The 18,073-nt window shown below is 45.5% G+C and overlaps 1 protein-coding gene across 1 annotated transcript in view; it reads right to left on the bottom strand.

Moving 5' to 3' along the window:
• The window catches only part of LOC129490693 (putative uncharacterized protein FLJ92257), a 75,503-nt gene that overhangs the window by 13,441 nt on the left and 43,989 nt on the right, over positions 1 to 18,073 (bottom strand). Inside the window, exons 12-14 of the mRNA XM_063609960.1 lie at positions 16,382 to 16,485; positions 12,020 to 12,246; positions 9,708 to 9,772 (exon numbers count right to left, since the gene is read on the bottom strand). The gene's annotated coding sequence lies outside the window, so the exon portion shown is untranslated. The remainder of the gene's footprint in view (positions 1 to 9,707; positions 9,773 to 12,019; positions 12,247 to 16,381; positions 16,486 to 18,073) is intronic.

Here is an 18,073-nt window from a genome sequence, read left to right on the forward strand (position 1 = left end):
TGCCCTCTGCTTAGAATAAGCTTCCCCTTAAATCTCTACTCTCTTCCTGGCTAGCTTTGGCTCCTCTGTCACTTGTCTGCTTTGGCATCATCTCCTCCTGGAAGCCTTCCTTGACTCCCCAGATTCTCAGGAGTATGGGAAGTGAGGTGCTCCTCCCATATATGAATGGAGATTAGGGAGTGTGTGTTATTCATGTTTAATTCACCAGTGCTTAGCTCAGTACCTGACACAAAATAGTCACTGTGCTGACCAAGGTAAAGACCCCCACCCCCAATTGCTCATGTCCTATGTTACACCGCACAATTATGTAGGAAGGGGGAATTAAGAGTGCAGATGAGATTAATGTTGCTAATCAGCTGACTTTAAAACAAGATTATCCTGGAGTATCTGGGTGAGCCCAAGTAATTACAAGCGTTCTTTAAATGTGGAAGAGGGAGGCAGAAGGTTAAGAACCAGAGATAGTGGTCACAATGGCTCATGCCTGTATTACCAATACTTTCGGAGGCCAAGGCAGGAAAATCCCTTGAGTCCAGGAGTTCAAGGTCAGCCCTGGCAACATAGTGAGGCCCCATCTCTACAAAAAAAAAAAAAAAAAAAAAAAACAAAAAAAAAACCAACCCAAAATTCCCCAAGTGTCATGGCACTTACCTGTAGTCCCAGCTACTGGGAGGGATGAGGTGGGAGGATCGCTTGAGCCTGGGAATTTGAGGCTACAAATGAGCCATGATAGGACCACTGAACTCCATCCTGAGTGACACAGCAAGATCCTGTTTCTAAAGAAAAAAAGGACATTGGAATCAGGGTCCCCTCCATCCTAAGGTACCTACAAGGCATCTCTCTCTGCAAACGAGTAAACATCATCCCCCAACTCCTCACAGAGTGGAGCAGCAGGAAAACTCCCTCACCTCGTTTCTGTGCTGCTTGGGAGGCCTGGACAGCCCAATAACCAGCTCCTTGCTGATGAAGCAATCGGGAAATGGCTCGAGTTGAGCTAAGGAGAATTTGGATCATTCTTTTGGTTCTCAATAGGCAGGGTAGGGGCCAGGCATGGTGGCTCATACATGTAATCCTTGCACTTTTGGAGGCCAAGGTGAGAGGATCACTTGAGGCCAGGAGCTCAAGACCATCCTGGGTAACACAGTGAGACCCGGGTGGCATGCACCTGTGGTTCCCACTACGTGGTAGAATGAAGTGGGAGGGTTGATCACTTGATCCCAGGAGTTTCAGGCTGCAGTGAGCCATAATCACACCACTGCACTCCAGCCTGGGTGACAGAGCCAGACCATGTCTCAAAAAGTAAAAAAATAAAAAATAAAAAAATAAAAAAATAGAGAGACTATAGGCAGCCACCACCACATCTGGCTAATTTTTAAATATTCTGTAGAGACGAGGTCTTGCTAGGTTGCCCAGGCTGGTCTAAAACTCCTGGCATCAGGCCAGGCATGGTGGCTCATGCCTGCAATCCCAGCACTTTGGGAGGCCAAGGCAGGCAAATCATCCGAGGTCAGGAGTTCGAGACCAGCCTGGCCAACGTGGCGAAACCCCATCTCTACTAAAAATACAAAAATTGGCCGGGTGGTAGTGGCATGGGCCTGTAATCCCAGTACTCGGGAGGTTGAGGCAGGAGAACCACTTGAACCTGGGAGGCGGAGGTTGCAGTGAGCCAAGATCACGTCACTGCATGCATTCCACCCTGGGTGACAAAGTGAGACTCTGTCTCAAAACAAACAAACAAACAAACAAACAAACAAACAAAAAACTCCCGGCATCAAAAGATCTTCCTATCTCACCCTCCCACCCTCCAATGCCCTGAGATTATATTTTTTGTTTACTATAATTGAACACACTTGTTCTTATACTGCTTTAAGATATAAAGAAAAAAAAAAACAGATAATAACAGATGTTGGTGAAGGCCGGGCACAGTGGCTTAGCCTGTAATTCCAGAACTTTGGGAGGCTGAGGTGGGCAGATCACTTGAGGCCAGGAGTAAGAGATCAGCCTGAGCAACATGGTAAATCCCCATCACTACAAAAAAATATAAAAATTAGCCAGGCATGGTGGCATGCACTTGTAATTATCAGCTACTCAGGGGGCTGAGATGAGAAAATCACTTGTGCCTGGGAGGTCAAGGCTGCAGTGAACTGTGATGGCGTCACTGTGCTGCAGCCTGAGAGACAGAGCAAGCCCGTCTAGAAAAAAAAAGTCAGCGAAGATGTGGAGGAATTGGAACCCACATACATTACTGGTGGGAACATAAAATCGTGTAACCACTTTGGGTATTTCTTTTCTTGTCATTTTAATTGGATTTTTTAAAAAATCAAGACAGGGTCTTGCTATCTTGACCAGGCTGATCTTGAACTTGTGGGCTCAAGCCATCCTCCCAACCGAGCCTCCTGAGTAGCTGGGACTACAGGTGTGAGCCATCACACCCAACTGGTGTAGCCACTTTAGAAAACAAACTGGCAGTTTCTCAAAAGACTAAATATACAGTCATCATATAATGCAACAATTTCACTCCTAGGCATATATCCCAGAGAAATAGAAATATATGTCCACACAAACACTTGTACAGCAATCTTCATAGCAGCATTATTCATAATAGCCAATACGTGGAAACAACCCAAATGTCCACCAACTGATGAATAGATAAACAAAATGCATTGTGTCTCTACCATGGAATATTATTCAGCCATAGAAGAAATGAAATATTGATACGTACTATGACATAAAGGAACTTTGAAAACATTGTGCTAAGAGGGAAAAAAAGCCACAAAAGATCACATATTGTACAATTCTATTTGTCCAGATTAGGAAATTCTATAGTGACAAAAAAATGAATCAATGGTTGCCTAAGGCTGGGGGCCAAGGCAGGTCGGGGGGAGTAGGAGGTAATGGCTAAGAGGTATGGATTTCTCTATAGGGTAATGAAAGGTTCTAAAAGTGACCGTGGTGATTGATGCACAGCTCTGTGAATATTCTAAAACGTACTGAATTGCAGATTTTAATAAATAAATAAATTGAAGGGTATGTGAATCACATTTTAATAAAGCTTTTATTTAAAATAATAAGTGGCTGGGCACAGGTGGTCATGCCTGCCTGTAATCCCAGCACTTTGGGAGGCTGAGGCAGGAGGATCACTTGAGGTCAGGAGTTTGAGCCTAGTCTGAGCAACCTAGCGAGATCCCATCTCTATGATAAAAAATTAAAAAATTAGCTGGGCATGGTGGCACACATCCGTAGTCACAGCTACTTGGGAGACTGAGGATTGCTTAAGCCCAGGAGTTTGAGGCTACAGTGAACCATGATCATGCCACTGTACTGCAGCCTGGGCGAGAGAGCAAGACCCTGTCTCTAAAAAGGAAAGAAAATACAAGTTTATATCACTTTGTGAGTGTAGCCAAGTTTGAGGAGAAATAGACAAGAATAAAAGAGCACTGAATAATGAGAGTAAGTGGCTAGTTAGGCCCAGTTGCTAGCTAAATGGCTTCTGAAACATTCATTAGTAAAGTTACAGCTCTGGGGACAGTCATGCAGTCAAAGAATGAATGCTAAATTCATTACAAATGCTGATGGTCTTTCTTTACATGCCTTCTAGTGAAAAATTCCTAAGTGCCTAAATAGCAAGTCTGCAATGATAGCAGCTGTTTATCAAAGACTACAAAAAAGAAATGGAGGCCAGGCATGGTGGCTCATGCCTGTAATCCCTGCACTTTGGGAGGCTGAGGTGGGCAGATCACCTGAGGTCAGGAGTTTGAGACCAGCCTGGCCAAAACAGTGAAACCCTATCTCTACTAAAAATACAAAAATTAGATGGGTGTGGTGGCGGGCGCCTGTAATCCCAGCTACTCAGGAGGCTGAGGCAGGAGAATTGCTTGAACCCAGAAGGCAGAGGTTGCAGTGAGCCAAAATCACGCCATTACACCAGCCTGGGCGACAAAAGCAAGACACCATCTTTAAAAAATAAAAATAATAAAAAAAGGCATCTTCTTCAAGAATGACATAGTGTTTCATGATAAAGAAGCCCTAATTTTGCATTTGTTCAAGTATTGATTTGATTTAGCAAATATGACACCAATCTTGGATAAAGTGTGAACAACACAATTTCATTTTCTCCTTAATCAAAACTGATTAGGTAGTCTAATATCAATTCTGATCTTATTAAAAACTGATAAGATAAAAAAAATTAGGGAATGATGGAGCCAATAAGATGTTACAAACTGTTCCAAGGAGAATTCCAAAACCAAGACATATTTGAGACCTTTAAGTATGATGAAATATATCTGATTACTATATTTAAAAATAAACTGATTAGCAGGCTGGGCGCGGTGGCTCACGCTTGTAATCCCAGCACTTTGGGAGGCCGAGGCGGGCGGATCACGAGGTCAGGAGATCGAGACCACGGTGAAACCCCGTCTCTACTAAAAATACAAAAAAATTAGCCGGGCGTGGTGGCGGGCACCTGTAGTCCCAGCTACTCGGAGAGGCTGAGGCAGGAGAATTGCTTGAACCCGGGAGGCGGAGCTTGCAGTGAGCCGAGATTGCGCCACTGCACTCCAGCCTGGGCGACAGAGCGAGACTCCGTCTCAAAAATAAATAAATAAATAAATAAAAATAAATAAACTGATTATATAGCCAACAACAACTGGGCAGGGGTCTCCTCATCCACAGCCACATAATCCTGATCATGCAGCTATGTGGTTGCAAGGCCTGCATATTCTAGAAGGGACTGGTCTGACTTGAGATTTCACTTCATTCATATTTGTATTTTGAGACAGGGTCCCGCTCTGTTACACAGGCTGGAGTGCAGTGGTATAATCATAGCTCACTGCAGCCTTGACCAGCTGGGCTCAAGAGATCATCCTGCTTCAGCTGCACCAGTACCTGGGAATACAGATAAGTACCACCATATCAGGCTATTTTTTTTTTAATTTTTGTAGACAGAGAAGTCTATGTTGTCCAAGATGGTCTCAAACTCCTAGCCTCAAGAGATCTGCCCACCTCAGCCTCCTGAGTAACTGGGGCCATAGGTACACACCACCATGCCCGGCTATATTTATTATATTTTATTAAATTTCTTTCTTTTATTTTTGTAGAGAGGAGGTCTTGCTATGTTGCAAGGCAGTTCTCGAACTCACTGCCTTAAAATATACTCCCATCTCTGCCTCTCAAACTGTTGCAACTATAGGTGTGAGCCACTGCACCTGTGTGGCCTGACTTGAGATTTCTTTAATCTAGCATCATTTACTTGGTAGGTCTGGGAAAGGCAGTAGTGTTTTCAAAAATTACTTAATAATTCAATTAGAACCAAACTCAACCTTGACTCCTGCCTTCTCTCACAGCTTACATCCAGTCTGTCAGGAAATCCTATTGACTGACTTCATCTCCCACCTGGATGTTGCCAAATCTCAGCACCCCTGCTTCTACACAAATCTTCCCACAGTCTTTCTCAACTCAGCAGCCAGGGGGTGCTTTTAAATCAGGAGAAAGATCACGTTGCTTCTCTGCTCAGAACCCACCCCCAACACCCCCACCCACAGTTCCCATTTCAGTCAGAGTAAAAGCCAAAGCCCCAGCAATAGCCTCCAGGGCTTACATGATCTGTACTGATCCCAGCCCAGCAACTCCCTGGCCTCCTCGCCTGCTTCACTCCCTCTATCTCTTTGCTCCTCTGGCCTCCTTCCAGAGGCTCAGACACACCTGGGAGTTTCCTCCTAACGCCTTTATCTGTTGACTCAGCCTACAGTGCTCTTCCCTCAGCACCTTGGCCAGCTCCATCACCTGCTTCAAACTTTTGCTCAATTTCCACTTAAGAGGCCAACCCTGACCACTCTACTTAACATTGCCATCTGTCCCCATTCCCACCATGCTCCTTTCTTTCCTTCTTTCTTTCTTTCTCTCTCTCTCTCTCTCTTTTTCTTTCTTTCTTAGACAGGGTCTTGCTCTATTGGCCAGGCTAAAGTACAGTGGTGCAATCACAGCTCACAGCAACCTCAACCCCCTAAGCTTAAACAATCCTCCTGTCTCAGCCTCCCTAGGAGCTGAGACTACAGGTGCATGCCACAACACCTGGCTAATTTTTTTTTTTTTTTTTTTTTTTTGAGATAGAGTCTTACTCTGTCACCTAGGCTGGAGTGCAATGGCGTGATCTTGGCTCACTGCAACCTCTGCCTCCCGGATTCAAGTGATTCTCTGCCTCAGACTCCCAAGTAGCTGGGATTACAGGCACCAATCACCACATCAGGCTTATTTTTGTATTTTTAGTGGAGACGGGGTTTCACCATCTTTGCCAGGCTGGTCTTGAACTCCTGACCTCGTGATCCACCCGCCTTGGCCTCCCAAAGTGCTGGGATTACAGGCGTGAACCACCGTGCCTGGCCTTTTCTTTAAAATTTTTGTAGACATGAGGTCTCACTATGTTGCCCAGGCTGGTCTTAAGCTCCTGGGCTTGAGCAATCTTCCCACCTCAGCCTCCCAAAGTGCTGGAATTACAGGCACGAGCAACTGCCCCTGGCTTCATGTTCATTTCTTCTTGCTGCTGCAACAAACTACCCTACATTTAGTGGCTTAAAACACCAGAAATCTACCATCTTACAGTTCTGGGGCCCAGAAACCCAGCTAGGTCTAGTAAGGCTAAAGTCAAGATGTCAGAGGGGCTGCATTCCTTTTGGAGGCTCTAGAGAGAATGTGCTCCCTTGCCTTTTCCAGTTTCTAGAAGCCACTCCCATTCCTTGACTCACCTTGAAGATGGCCCCTGACTCCATCTTCAAAGTCTGAAGTGCAGCATTCTAGCGGTCCTGCCGCAGGGGTTATTCAGGGATGCACCGAGAAGTAGTGAGAATGGTGGAAGAAAGACACAGAGAAGCGGGATTAGGAGGGACGGTTCCCTGATAGGGAAGCGCCAACAGCTCTAGTTTATTCAGTGTTTTCATACATGCCAGGGGTCAAAAGTTCACACAATAACTATCTTCGTCTTCCTTTGATGCGGCCTCTGCAGTCTGCCCTGTGCTAACTATTAACTATGAAAAGCCATTCACAGCGCTTCACTGATCTGGTAAGAACAGGAAGGTACCCATAACAGGATCTTCGGTGGGGTCCTTGCCATGCCACCTACTTCCCTGTCTGCAGGCCTTGCCAATGCATGGGAATGTGAATTTGGCTCCCCACACAGCATCTTCAAATCTTCCTCTCTGACCTCTTCTTCCATCACCACATCTCCTTCTCTAATTCTGACTCTCCTACCTCCTTTCTCTTATAAAGATCGTTGTGATTGGTGGGCATGGGGGCTCCCATCTGTAATCCCAACATTTTGGGAGGCCAAAGAGGAAGGAATGCTTGAGGCTAAGAGTTCAAGATCAGCCTTGGCAACATAGCAAGACCCTGCCTTTACAAAATTAAAATTAAAATCAGCTGGGCATGGTGATGCACACCTGTAGTCCCAGCTACCGGAGAGGTTAAGGTGGAAGGATTGCTTTGGCCTAGGAGGTCAAGGCTGCAGTGAGCTACGATCACATCACTGCACTCCAGCCTGGGTGGGAGAGTGAGACTCTGTCTCAAATACAAGAAAAGAAATATATATTTGGTATTTGCCCCTGGTTCCTGGCACAAAGCTTCTAAAGCTCTTATAAAGTCCTTAGTGATAGAGGTAATAGGAGCACCTTCTGTTTTAATATTTGGTCTTAGTCCCAGGTTCCTGACACAAGGGCCTCTAAGTTCTTTCAGATCTGCAGCATGGTAAGAAAGCCTGTGGGATGCTGTTGAGATGCCTGGGTGGCTGGAAGTTCCTAGACTGCTTCAGAAGGGCTGGTTGCCAGAGGAACCAACCACATTTTTTTTTTTTAACGGAGTTTGGCTTTTGTAGCCCAGGCTGGAGTGCAATGGGACAATCTCGGCTCACCACAACCTCTTCCTCCCAGGTTCAAGTGATTATCCTGCCTCAGCCTCCTGAGTAGCTGGGATTACAGCATGTGCCACCATGCCCAGCTAGTTTTTGTATTTTTAGTAGAGACGGGGTTTCATCATGTTGGTCAGGCTGGTCTTGAACTCCTGACATCAGGTGAGCTGCCCACCTCGGCCTCCCAAAGTGTTGGGATTATAGGCGTGAGCCACCGCGCCCAACCCCAACCACATTTTTTGAGGCTTGGAACTTTCAGCCTTACTGGCTGAACTCCAGGAGGCAAAAGGGGCTGGAGATTGACTTAACCACCAATGGCCAATGATTTTATCAATCATGCCTCCATAAAAATCCTAAACAACAGGGTTTGGAGAGCTTCTGTGTTGCTGAACACAAGGAGGTGCTGGGAGGGTAGCGTGCCCAACAGACGGCATGGAAGCTCTGTGCCCCTCCCCACTGACCTTGCCCTCTCTTTCAATGGCTGTTCCTGAGATGCAGCCTTTACATTGAGCCAGTAATAGAAAATAAACTGGCCAGATGTGGTGGCTCATGCCTGTAATCCCAGCACTTTCAGAGGCAGAGGTGGGGGAATCACTTGAGCCCAGGAATTTGAGACCAGCCTGGGCAACGTAACAAGACCCCATCAATACAAAAAATTAAAAAAATTAGCCAGATGTGGTGGTGGGAAACTTGTAATTCCAGCTACTTGAGAGGCTGAAGCAGGACAATCATTTGAGCCCTGGAGGTTGAGGCTTCAATGAGCTATGATTGCACCAGTGCACTCCAGTCTGGGCAACAGAGCGAGACCTTGTCTCTTAAAAAAAAAAAAGAAAAAAAAACCTGTTTTTCTAAGTTCTGTGAGTTGTTCTAGCAAATAATTAAACCCAAGAAGAGGGTCATGGGAGCCCCTGATTTCTAACTGGTTGTTCAAAATATAGGTGACAACCTAGAACTTGCAACTGGCATCTGAAGTGAGGGTGGTCTCGTGGGACTGAGCCCTTAAACTCTAGGGTCTGCACTAACTCCAGGTAGCGTCAGAATGGAATTGTGGGATACGCAGTTGGTATCCAGAGAGTTGGAGAATTGGTGTAGAAACTCCGCACACACATTTGGTCAGAAGTGTGTGAGTAGAGAGAAACATGGGTTCTTCTCTCACCTGTCTACATGCTTAACTGCATAGGAGAGGCAATGCATGGTGCTCATGAACAAAGCAAGCATTAAAGTCAAACAAGACCCAACATTTGACTCAGTCTTAATATCCAGGTGAGCTTGGGCAAATCACTTACTATCCACAGGTCTTCATCATTTTGTGTGCAAAATGGGGATAACTGTGGCACCTACCTGTGATTTTGTGAGAACTAATGAAATACTATGATTGGTGTTATTGTGATCATTACACCTATTCCAAACTATTTGACAAGGACAGGGATGCATGATAACATCAACAGATTAGAAACTGTAATGAGGTCTCTCAGGCAAAATTCCATACAAGCAAATTACTGTCTCTCCAATGCATTCCTGCCACACTTACTTCACCACTCCCTGAACAAAATGTGCCATCTTCATTGTCCAGGTCTTTACAGTGCTGGTTTCCCTGCCTGGGCAGCTCACTCCATCCCACCCCAGCCTATTCACCATCCCTCCACCTCTCCCTTCCCTCCCCACTCTCACGCAACTCTTCCTCATCTTTCAGGACCCGGCTTCAATGTTACCTTAACTGGAAGCTTCTCTCACCCTCCAGAAGAGCTTCCCATTGCACTTCATGCATGTACTGTTATTTGACCATTTTTGTGTTATAGTCCAAGTCTTTTTGTACCTGAATAAGATGTTGCCCAGTCAGTCTCTCTTCCTGGACTCTGAAGTCTTTCGTGGTAGATTCAGCTGAAAGTGACAAAAAGACATTCTTTAAAAAAAAAAAAAAAGAGGGATGACACAGACAGACATCAGTACTTAAAAGTTTTAAATGGTATGTGAAAAGCAAACAAAATTCAAGGGCTTCTAGGAAAAATGTAGGAGGGAAGGTGTCACTGGGAAATATGATAAAGGGTAATTGTTATTTTATTTTATTTTTTGAGAAAGGGTCTTGCTCTATTGCCTAGGCTGTACTGCAGTAGTGCGATCACAGCTCACTGAAGCCTCAACCTCCTGGACTTGAGCAATCTTCCCACCTGATTTTTATTTTATTTAAGAAACACAGTCTTACTCTGTTACCAAAGCTGGAGTGCAGTGGTGTGATCATAGCTTACTGCAGCCTCAACCTCCTAGGCTCAAGTGATCCTCCAGTCTCAGCCTCCCCAGGAGCTGGGACTACAGGTGTGCACCACAATGTCCAGCTCATTTTTTTTTTAAATTTTTAGTAGAGACAAAGTGTCATTATGTTGACCAGGCTTATGGTAATCTCCTACCCTCAAGCAGTTCTCCCACCTCAGCCTTCCAAAGTGCTGGGATTACAGGTGTGAGCTGCCACATCTGGCTGAGGGGGTTAATTTTTAATTATATAAAGAGCTCAAAGCAAATATTAGAAGGAGCCTAAATGCCTACAGCGGCTGACTGGTAAACTGTGATACATTCATATAATAAAATATTATGCAACCATGAAAAGGAATAAGAAAGATCAATAGGTATTGGCATAGATGTCCACAAAATATGAAAACGTGAAGTGATGCCCAATTAGCCTATATCTTGAAAAATATGGCCCATTTTCTCAATAACAATTGTTTCCTGAGATAAGATTATCGGACTAAAGAGTAAAGGAAATTTTTCACTTCTTTCTTAAAAATATTTACTATTTTTATAATTTAATGAGATTAAATAGATCATCGAATTAGTAAAAGACACATTAACTCTATAAATAAATGGAAAAGTTACAGACAGCCCAGGCATGGTGGCTCACACTTATAATACCAGCACTTTGGGAGGCGGTGGGGGAGGACTGCTTGAGGCCAGGAGTTCCAGACCAGCCTGGGAAACATAGCAAGACATTGTCTGTACCAAAAAAAAAAAAAAAAAAAATAGCCAGGCATGGTGGCATGTGCCTATAGTCCCAGCTACAGAGGTGGAAGGATCACCTGAGCCCAGGAGGTCAAGGCTGTGGTAAGTTCAGACTGTGCTTGTGCCACTACACTCAAGCCTGGAAGACAGAGCAAGACTTAGTCTCAAAAAAAAAAAGACAATAAAGAAATAAAGCTAACAAGCTAACATAAGAAAATATATTAAAATGTGACAAATAGGACAGGCACGGTGGCTCACACCTGTAATCCCAGCACTTTGGGAGGCCGAGGTGGGTGGATCATGAGTTCAGGAGTTCAAGACCAGCCTGATGAACATGGTGAAACCCTGTCTCTACTAAAAATGCAAAAATTAGCCAGGCATGGTGGCGTGTGCCTGTAATCCCAGCTACTCAGGAGGCCGAGGCAGGAGAATTGCTTGAACCTGGGAGGCGGAGGTTGCAGTGAGCCAAGGTCACGCCACTGCATTCTAGCCTGGTGACAGAGCAAGACTCTGTCTCAAAAAAAAAAAAAAAAAAAAGTGACAAATGAAAATAAAGTAATATGAGGTCTTTTATTTATTAGAAATAATCAAACAGAAAATAACTGGTTAAATTATAATACCGTGTGCTGGCAAAGGTGCAGTGAAATGGGCATTTTCTTATACTATTAGTGATGTTTAAATTGTAAATAAACCTTCCAGGGTAAAGCTTGGCAATTTTTTAAAAATAATACAGACAGTGACTCACTATACTGCCTCCTCCAATTCCATATATATATTTATATATATAATGAGAAAATTAGTGAGGTGTGGTGACAAGCACCTGTAGTCCCAGCTACTTGTGAGGCTGAGTCAGGAGGACTGCTTGGGCCTGCAGTGAGCCATAATTGCACCACTGCATTCCAGTCTGGGCAACAGAGTGAGACAGAAGGTTGACTGTTTAATAGAATTTTTCTGTTGACTTGAAGATATGGTCAGGACTGTGGTATATGAAAATTCTTCATAAGATAACTAATCCAATTAATGCTGGAATTGGGAACAGAAAATGTTTTGGTGACTATTTATTCCTTCACTTGCTGTTATATAAACTATTGCCAGTGGGTACTTGACAACCAAGAATGTCATCTCTGAGCTACTCACAATGAAAGGTGATGTCTGTGTGTTGAGGTCCCCAGGCCTGGGCTATGGGTGCTGAGTGGGACTTACTTATCCATCCATTTTCTATATTCCAGCACTGGGAAACTTGGGTTTATCCATCTTGATAAAAGGTCATTTAAATTCCAATTGACAAGAACCACAAATGGAAGAAAGGTCATGAAATCACAGGCTAGCCCTTGTTCTCAAGGGAATCTTCAGCTTAGGTGGTTCTGTAAAAGAGGAATCACATTGTTGAAAAATCATTGCAGGTCAGCTGAGGTGGCCCATACCTATAATCCCAGCCCATTGGGAGACTAAGGCAGGCGGATGCCATGAGGCCAGGAGTTCAAGACCAGCCTAGGCAACACAGTGAAACCTCATCTCTACAAAAAATTAGAAAATGAGCTGGGTGCGGTGGCACATTCCTATAGTCCCAGCTACTCTGCAGGCTGAAGTGGGAGGATGAAAGTGGAAGCTGCAGAAGTGGGAGGATGAAAGTGGAAGCTGCAGAAGTGGAAGATGCAGTGAGCTCTGATCTCACCACTGCACTCCAGCCTGGGTGACAGAGTGAGACTCTGTCTCAACATACACATACATACATACACACACAACCCCCACACACGCACACACACCCACGCACGCACGCAGACACACAGACACCCCCTCATCTCAGTCTGTCCAGCCTTGACTAAAGAAAAGGGTCTTCTGGTTACAGAAGAGGTATGCTCTTTTGTAGGACAGGGAGGGACCAGCAAGCTTGTTTACAGTCTTTTCCTCATCCTCTGCTTAGTTTTTCAAGAACCCTCACGGTGGAAACAGAGACCCTGGGAAAAGGACCTAAATCTTTATATTACCAGGGGAGAAATATGCCTCCTTTTGTCAATTAATAAATAGAATACCTGCCTTAAAATCGAGGGAGTTCTGCTATAATGAATCACTCCCTACAACCCTGACCTATGCAGGGAACATGAAAAACTGGAGTTTGGCCAGGCGCAGTGGCTCACACCTGTAATCCCAGCACTTTGGGAGGCCAAGGCGGTAGACCACCTGAGGTCAGGAGTTCGAGACCAGCCTGGCCAACATGGTGAAACCCCATCTCTACTAAAAATACAAAAATTAGCTGGGTGTAGTGGTAGACGTGTGTAATCCCTGCTACTCAGGAGGCTGAGGCAGGAAAATCAGTTGAACCCGGGAGGTGGAGGTTGCAGTGAGCCGAGATCGCACCACTGAGGTCCAGCATAGGTGACAAGAGCGAGACTCTGTCTTCAAACAAACAAAAAACTGGAGTTTGGGTGCCTATAATAGTGTAGGCCACATTCCAGATTGTAGAGACCTTACCAAAGTACAGCCTTTCCACAAAGCACTGCCAAATACCAGCTGGCTGTCTCCATGGGGCAACACCGTATCTCTGGCTCTTGTTTCCCCAGGAGATGCTCTATTCCAGCCTTTCCTTACATTTTGTATCCCGCACATTTCCTAGCATAAGGCCTCAAAACATAGCAAGCTGCTGAGTCACTGCTGATCTACTGCATATCCGACTTCAGATTCCAGCAGGGCACTTTGTATTTGAGAAAGTAAAGAGGAGAGAATGGACCCAGACTGATGCTGGCCAACTTAGCGGTCCAAAGATATAAGCTGCTCAAACTGACTACAGTGCCTCTGATTTTCTGAGTCTGCCCTGCTCCTAGGGCTCTTTGGATGAAATTAATTTCTCCTTGTTGAAGAAACAGTTTGCTAGAATACAAAAATTTGGCCAGGCACAGTGGCTCACGCCTCTAATCCTAGCACTCTGGGGGGCCGAGGCGGGTGGATAACGAGGTCAGGAGTTCAAGACCAGCCTGGCCAACATGGAGAAATCCCGTCTCTACTAAAAATACAAAAATTAGCTGGGTATGGTGGCACGGGCCTGTAGTCCCAGCTACTCAGGAGGCTGAGGCAGGAGAATCACTTGAACCCAGGGGGTGGAGGTTGCAGTGAGCTGAGACTGTGTTATTGTACTCCAGCCTGGGTGACAGCAAAACTCCATCTCAAAAAAAAAAAAGAGAATATAAAAAATTTAAAGAAGAAAAAAATGTTAAAATAAAATTTTCTCCTAAAGAGCACTCAAAAGCACACTCCCACCAATGCTGGATCTATTTATCTCTCTCTTGCTTTTTTTTTTTTCTGAGATAGGGTCTCTCACTCTATCACCCAGGCTGGAGTACGGTGGCAAGATCACGGCTCACTGGGGCTTTCAATTCCTGGACTCAAGCTATCCTCTCACTTCAGCCTCCTGAGTAGCTGGGATTGTAGGTGCATGCCACCATGCCTGGCTAATTTTTAAATTTTTTGTAGAGAGGGGTTTCTCACTATGTGGCCCGGGCTGGTCTTGAACTCCTGGGTCAAACTAATCCTCCCGCCTTGGCCTCCCAAAGTGCTGGGATTATAGGCTTTAGCCACTGTGCCCAGTCTATTTATCTTTCTATAACTCATATATTAAATCTTCCTCCTTAAATTGCCTCCTACCCACCCATCTGCAGGAATAGCAAACACAGGTATCAGCGGGTCAGGCAACCTCCATGAGGGAAGGAGGCTGGAGTAATGTGGGAGAGCGGGGGAAACTGTAGCAAACTGCAAGGTATTCACTTCAACAGTTCTTCAACACTGTGATGGTCAAACCAAACACAGAAACAGGAAGCCCAGTTCAGTCACCAGCAGCCAACGTGGGATATTTGATCTACATGCTACAAGGCAAACTGCTTAGGATGAATGACCTGGTCTCCACCAACCTACTCTTGGGGTCCAGCTACTCCTGCCCGAGTCCCTACACTGTACTGACATGACCCACATTCACGGTACTCTCCTGGCACCTTTTCTTGTTCACTTTTTTTTTTTTTTTTTTTTACTTTTTTTGAGACAGAGTCCCCCTCTGTCACACAGGCTGAAGTACAGTGGGGTGGTTATGGCTCACTGCAGCTTCCATCTTCTGGGCTCAAGTAATCCTCCCACCTCAGCCTCCCAAGTAGTTGGGATTACAGGCATGTACCACCACACCTGGTTAAGTATACTATTTTTTCTTTTTTCTTTCTTTCTTTTTTTTTTTTGGTTGTTGAGACAAAGTCTCACCCTGTCACCCAGGCTGGAGTGCAGTGGGGCGATCTCAGCTTACTGCAACCTCCAACTCCCAGGTTCTAGCAATTCGCCTGCCTCAGCCTCTCAGGTAGCTAGGATTACAGGTGTATGCCACCATGCCTGGCTAATTTTTGTATTTTTAGTAGAAACGGGGTTTCACCGTGTTGGCCAGGCTGGCCTTGAGCTCCTGACCTCAGGTGATCCACCCACATCAGCCTCCCAAACTGCTGGGATCACAGGCACGAGCCACTGCACCCAACCAGTTTATTATTTTTTCTAGGGACAGGGTCTCACTAAGTTGCCCAGGTTGGTCTTCAACTCCTGGGCACAAGCAATCCCCTGGCCCCCTCCTCCCAAAGTGCTGGAATTACAGGCTTGAGCCAACACATCAGGCTCTAACAAATATTTCTTGAGCACCTACTACATACCAGGCACTATAATAGGTGCCCAGGAAACAGCAGTGAACAAGGTATAAGAGTTTCTGCTCTCACAGAGCTTATAGGGTAGCAGGAAATTGATATAGTTTGAATGTTTGTCTCCTCCAATTCTCATATTGAAATTAAATCCCTAATGTTGGAGGTGGTGCCTGGTGGGAGGTGTGTGGGTCATGGGGGCAGATCCCTCATGAATGGCTTAGTGCCCTCCCCATGGTAATGAGTGAGTTCTCTCTCTACTAGTTCATGTGAGAGCTGACTGTTTAAAGAGCCTAGCACCTCCTCCCCTGTCCCTTGCTCCGTCTTCTCACCAAGTGACGTGCCAGCTCCTCCTTCACCTTCTACCATGAGTGGAAACCTCCTGAGGTCCTCACCAGCAGACGCTGGCACTATGGTTTTTTTTTCTGAGACAGGGTCTCACTCTGACACTCAGGTTAGAGAGCAGTGGTGTAATTATGGCTCACTGCGACCCTGACCTCCTGGGCTAGAGATCTTCAAGTAGCTGGGACCATACGCATGCATCAGTGCACCACCATGCCTGGCTGATTTTTTTTTTTTATTTTTAGTAGAGACAATGTCTCACCATGTTTCCCAGGCTGGTTTCAAACTTCTGGGCTCAAGCAATCCTCCTGCCTCAGCGTCCCAAAGTGCTGGGATTACAGGTGTGGGCCACTGTGCCCAGTCTGGCACCATGCTACTTGTATAGTCTGCAGAACTGTGAGCCAAATAAACTGTTTTTCTTTATAAAGTACCCAGCCTCAGGTGTTTCCTTATAGCAATGCAAAATGGACTAATCTAGGAATTGTATGCCAGCACTTACCAGACTGTGATGAGCACATGACAGAAGTACAGAGTGGGACTGAAACGCTCCCCAGGGGCTTCTTGTTGCGTCATAGAGAGTGGGGTGAGACATCTCGGCTGACGCTAAAGATGAGTAAAGATGAGAGTGAAAGAGTGATGATGGGGGTAAGGAGAGGGTTTCCTGAAGAAGGACCAGTAAAGTCCCCCAAGAAAACTGTGAGGTCACTTCCTGGAAATCACCAGCATCCCATTTCCCATTGGCAAGGAGCTCAGCACGGTCCCTTGGATAACCAAACCTATGCCCAAATCCCATCTGTGTGAGTCTATCTCCAGGGACCCTTCTTAGCATATTAGAGTCCAATCAGGAGACAAAAACCACTCAAAAGTTTAAAGTGGTAAAATTTAATACAGAGAATTATTCATTATAACAGGGTAACAGCATAATAAGAGATTGGCTACCAAAAAGTAAAAAGAACTCTAGAGAACATAGGACTATCAGACGCCAGGCATGGTGGCTCATGCTTATAATTCTAGTAATATGAAAAGCCAAGGCAGGAGGATTGCTTCAGGCCAGGAGTTTGAGACCAGCCTGGGAAACACAGCGAGACCCTGTCTCTACCAAAGAAAAAAAATAGCCAGGTGTGGTGGTGCACACCTGTAGTCCTAGCTACTTAGGAGGCTGAGGTGGGAGTATTGCTTGAGCCAGGGAAGTCATGGCTGCAGTGAGCTGTGATTTCGTCACTGTGCTTTAGCCTGGGCAACAGAGGGAGACTCTGTCTCAAAAAAAAAAAAAAAGTATAGGACCAGCTGATACAATGAACAGTAACTGCCCCTACTATCCCTATGATGAGATGGACTGACCAAGGAAGGGACTCCTCACTAGGGCTGAGATCCAGCCACCCTTGGAGAGGGCACAGTCATGGGTAATTCAATGGCAGAATTGCTGCATTACCACATGGTAGAACATGTTAGCAATCTGCCCTCTGGAATTTGCTGAAAATCCACCTTCTATGGTGCTAGATTAAGCTATTAATGAACAGTTGTCTCACTACAAAACCACCCACGCAGGTGCAGAGAAACTGCTGGTCACTGGGTGCTGCTGAGCACCATGCAGGGCAGGAGCCCAGTGCTGGACAAGCTCACTGGCTGTGGAGATTGACACACTACAATCAGAAAGAACAGCCTCTTACAAAGTCCCTCTAGCACAATGTAATGAGAACATTTAATAATGCACCAGCTGATAGAGGAAGCATGTAAGGAACCCATGTCTATGTTTGCAGAGCAGGCAGTGAAGGGTGAATTTTGAACTGATGGGCAGTCATTGGATGGATAGCTGGTACATGATACATTTCAATCTACCAAGGAAAAAAGGCAGAGAGAAAAGAGATAGAGGACTAGGCATGGTGGTTTACTCCTATAATCCCAGCAGTTTGGGAGGCCAAGGCAGGTGGATGACTTGGGTCCAGGAGTTTGAAACCCAGCCTGAGCGACATAGTGAAACCCTGTCTCTACTAAAAATAAAAAAATTAGCTGAGTGTGGTGGCTTGTGACTGTAGTCCCAACTGCTCAAGAGGCTGAGGTAAAAGGATCGCAAGGGTCTGAGAGTTCAAGGCTGCAGTGAGCCATGATCACACCACTGCACTCCTGCCTGGGCGACACAGCGAGATCCTGTCTCAAAAAAAGAAATGCTGGTGAAAATGTGAAGAAATTG

This window comes from Symphalangus syndactylus, chromosome 9 (genome assembly GCF_028878055.3).
Source record: "Symphalangus syndactylus isolate Jambi chromosome 9, NHGRI_mSymSyn1-v2.1_pri, whole genome shotgun sequence".
NCBI classification, from domain to species: Eukaryota; Metazoa; Chordata; class Mammalia; order Primates; family Hylobatidae; genus Symphalangus; species Symphalangus syndactylus.